This window comes from Teleopsis dalmanni, chromosome 2 (genome assembly GCF_002237135.1).
Source record: "Teleopsis dalmanni isolate 2A chromosome 2, ASM223713v2, whole genome shotgun sequence".
NCBI lineage: Eukaryota > Metazoa > Arthropoda > Insecta > Diptera > Diopsidae > Teleopsis > Teleopsis dalmanni.
This window is the reverse complement of record NC_051847.1, coordinates 171896269-171901351: the sequence shown is the minus strand read 5'-3', so window position 1 is coordinate 171901351 and position 5083 is coordinate 171896269.

Here is a 5083-nt window from a genome sequence, read left to right as displayed (position 1 = left end):
ATTTCAAATAAATCATTAATTGATTCTCACTTTATATTTGCACTAACAGTTTATTGTTAAAATAGTATTTATTATAATTACTTAAGATATTTTAAAAAATATTTTCTTTTAACAACCGTCGCCGAATTTATATTGCAAACGACACTCTATAGGCACTAAGAGAAAGGAGTTGACATGGTATTTGATATATTGTAGTATATCAGGCAGTATTAGGCACATCAAAAAGTACGATTTTAGTTATGCATTTATAAATATTTTTATTCTTCAAAAAAAAAAACAAAAAAAAATAGAAGTTAGAACTTAACTTGTACAAATTCTTAAATAATAATTATTGGTTTTTCCTCCATTTATTTGGCAGAGTACATCCATTGGGACTATACAATATATAGTATATAGCACATGTTGTTAACTTGGCGTTCGAGATTAGCATTATCCACCACCCAAACAATGGACAGTGAGTGAGTGACTCAATGAAAGTTCACAAAAGCGACTAAAGTCAATATTTATTTTAACCAACTAGAGTAGGAGAGGAAAAAAAAATAAATAAACAAATTATATTACCAAATTGGTGTTAATTTATGAACGATAAATGCAACGGCAGAAGTGGGAAAAACACAAATCAATTTTTCACAAACTGAATTGAAAGTTAAAAATAATTTTGCTCTATTTACTGCGATTTCAATTCAAGCTCCTACCGGGTTCTCTAGCTGAGAATATGTTTCGCACCACGTCCGTTTCAACACTGACTTCAAGCAAAGCGAAAGCCTTTTTGGCAACTTCGGAGAGGTGAAGCAATTGTCAAAACAAATTATTGAGTATAATTAAGTGGACAATTTTAATTTAAAGGTGAGAGATAGAAAAATTAGATATTGTCGCACTCTTAAACAAATAGACAAATCTGTTAATAATGAAACTCATAACTGCTTTAAGTTAAGATATTAAATTTGCTTACTGCTCAATTAAACCATTTAATATATGGGCTATAAATTATATTAATTCCGAAGAGATAACATCAAAAAAATGTGACAAAAATGATTAAATGGTGTCTTTAAAGTGGTTAGTGAGGTGCTTTAGACCCTCCGGTAGCGTTCGTTCGTTCGTGTGTTCATTGAGTGCTCAGAATAATTGTAACTTTCAGCAAAGCAAACTAATGATGAACTAATGAATTTTCGCACACTCCTCCTTCTCCTCCACCATGAATTCTTCAACGAAATTTTTAAAAACTTTTTGGCAGTTGACGTTTTGCATACTAAAATGATTTGAAGCGCGCGCAAACCGGGGTTTTTACAGCCCGGGCTTAAGCTGTTAAACGTCATCTGTTATGGGCTGTTGACTTCTTCGCTATTACGGAACAACAATTTGTTTGTCTAAATTGCTTTAATAATTCTAATAATGTGTGATTTGCAAAATTTATTTTCTTTGGTGACAAAAATTTCAAACTGTTAATTGATTTGTACTTCAAATAGTTGCAATTTTTATAAGTACGAGTATTTCAGAAATATTTCTTCTATAATAACTCCATTACTTTATACTTTTTTGTTACGGGTTACTTATTTATAAACTTGAACTTTAATACCTTTTAAAGTCATTAAACTCTTGAAAATAAAATTTAAAATATATATTCACTTCATTTCTCATTAAATTAATAAAAGTTCTATAACAATCTAATAATAAAGAATCAAATTATAACTAAATATTCTAACAGCATAGTCTGCAGTAACTCTTTATTTTATATATTTAATTCTATAAATAAATTATATATATATTTAAAGAGATTTTTCACACCAATAACAGCATAGTTCCTAGAACCTTTTTCCAAATACTTCAAACATTAAATAAATTTAATATATATTTTTTTACAACAATTACAATATAGTCCTCAGAACATAGTTTCATAAATTTAATTCAATAAATAAATTTAATATATATTTAAAGAGATTTTTTACACCAATAACAGCAAAGACCCCATAATTTATTTTTATATATTTGATTTAATATATATGTAAATTTAATAAATATTTAAATAGATTTTTCACACCAATAACAGCATAGTTCCTAGAACCTTTTTCCAAATACTTCAAACATTAAATAAATTTAATATATATTTTTTTACAACAATTACAATATAGTCCTCAGAACATAGTTTCATAAATTTAATTCAATAAATAAATTTAATATATATTTAAAGAGATTTTTTACACCAATAACAGCAAAGACCCCATAATTTATTTTTATATATTTGATTTAATATATATGTAAATTTAATAAATATTTAAATAGATTTTTCACACCAATAACAGCATAGTTCCTAGAACCTTTTTCCAAATACTTCAAACATTAAATAAATTTAATATATATATTTTTTACAACAATTACAATATAGTTCTCAGAACATAGTTTCATATATTTAATTCAATAAATAAATTTAATATATATTTAAACAGATTTTTTACACCAATAACAGCAAAGACCCCAGAATCTCTTTTTATATATTTAATTGAATTAAATATATGTATATATGTAAATATAATATATGCAAAATTTAATAAATATTTAAATAGATTTTTCACACCAATAACAGCATAGTTCCTAGAATCTTTTTCTGTATACTTCATACATTAAATAAATTTAATATATATATTTTACAACAATTACACCATAGTCCTCAGTATATAGTTTTATATATTTAATTTAATAAATAAATTACAATCAACTTAAAAGACAGTATTTAACTAAAAATATCGGTAAATTTTTATTTCTATTTATTCAAGTTATAAAAAATATTTAATAAAATTTTATACAGTTGCGCCACATTAGTATTTAAAAAAAAATATATGAACTTTAAAGTTTACGTACTATATGTTTTTATCAATAAATTTTCAATTATATCTGAACTTATCTGTAATAAATATTACTACATAAGTTTTAAAAACTGCTGCAATACAGTGTCGTTCACTGTCAGATCAAAATCAAATTTTTTAGATAAAAATATATTTTTATTACTAAAAATAGCAAATAACCAAAACTTTTATAGCAAATTAACAAAACTCCAGAAAAATGTGCGAGTATAGAAGTCAAGCACGGCTTTGTGTCAGTTGGCTAATGAACGATGACTCTGATCTTCAGATTTGGCAGGGCACGAGTTCAATCCTTGGTACTTGCAGACTCAAAAAATTATTTACGAATTATTAAATTCAACAAATATTTTCAAAATCACTGATGATAAGTATTTGACAATACTCGAAATAGCTGTATGGTCAGAAAAAAGTTAATTAATTAAAGTAATATAAAATAAATTTTTGTTGTTGCACTTCACCTCTTTATTATTATTTATTTAATAATTTTTATATTACTTATTTATAATTTTTATTATTTATTTATTATTTTTATTATTTATGTTGAAGCTAGTTGAGTCAGTGCACTTGAGCACTTTTACTCTCTATTAACTGCGAGATTTCTTCAAAACTCCTCTCTACGCCTTGACTGGATTATTGTTTATCACTTCATAACACTAAGCTATAATTAACGTCTGATCTGCATACCTTCCCGAGGTGCTTGTAACCATTCTTTTATAATATACACATTTTTTAATTGAATATATTTAAGTGATTCTTCCAAGAGTTTTGCTTTCTTTTCTTCCTAACAACTCAAATATCCGTGCTTAGAGTTTTAACGTGATAGTTCAAGCGGATTCAATTTTGAACACCAATCACTTTTCCAGCCTTTGTCGAACCGCATTATATCATTCACATCGTGAACTCGTAGTTTATTTCAAAAACTTGTGTAGATACTTCTATATACGGTTTTAGTGATGTTAATCTATATATAGTATATGCACGTAAAGAATGAATAGAGTTTTAACAGGGTATTTTGAGTGGATTCTAATTTGAGAAGCAATTAAAACCCAAAACCAACTGTATCATCCTCAGTCAAACCAAATTATATCAGTGGTATTATGAAACTGTATAACGGTGTGTTCATACTTGATTTTCAAATAATATCTTGATCGAAAAAATGTCATATCTGTATTTTATATCTATAATCCTCAAAGTAAATAGATTTTTGACATAGTATTTCGAGAGGACTTAAGGTTGAACAGCAATTATTGTTACCGGTCAAGAACATTGTTTTCCATTACAACTTGATTTTAGTGATGTCAATCTATGATACCTCACGCTACTGTGGATTTCAGAACACCCTCTTGATTCATCCAGGTTCCACTTCAGTTTGTTAATAAACTAATAAACAATACAGATCACAGAAAGCACAATAGACGGACATTTAGTTTCAGTACAAAATCTCTTGCAATCAATCAATTGATTCAGGAGTTTTTTTTTTGATGATTTTATTGTGATTGTCTTATTCTAATAATCTTATTATGATAGTCTTATTTTTATTTATCTTCTATCATTACATTAATTTCTAAAAACTTCTCTAATATTCTCTAGAAGTCAGAGAATTTGTTTGATTTTATTCTTTCTGTCAACATCTGTTTTATTTTTTTAATAGTCTGTATGTGATAGATCTCTGCTTGTTGTCACAATAATCCTCAAAGGATGCAGTCACGTGGTGATATAGTTCCCTACCTTTTCAATATCTGCCTGGTGTCATTACCACATATTTGAGATTACATTATCTTTGCTTCCACTATAAGCTGGTTGTTTTACGAGTATTTAGAGCCGTTAACTTAAAGATAGTTATGACTCGAGTATTCATAGTTGTAATTATATACGTAGTTATTTCCAATTTATTGTTCGGTGCAGAACGTCTTCTCATACCCAGTTGTCTAGATACGTATTAAAGAAAATTACTAATTAAAATTTTGAAATAAATGAATGGATAACTCTTATTTGCAGTCGTGATATCTAATATCTAGAACTGTAAGAGACGAGTATTAAACTAGAACCTGAGTGCTGTTAATGTTCTATATAACCATATAACCCTTTTATATGTTAAAACAATTGACCAAATTTTTAGTAATGATTATAGTAAGTATTTTTTACATACTTTAATAGAAATATAAGTAATATATGTTGAATAGTTGATCAATTTTTTAAGTCTTTTAGAGTTTAATACAATTTTC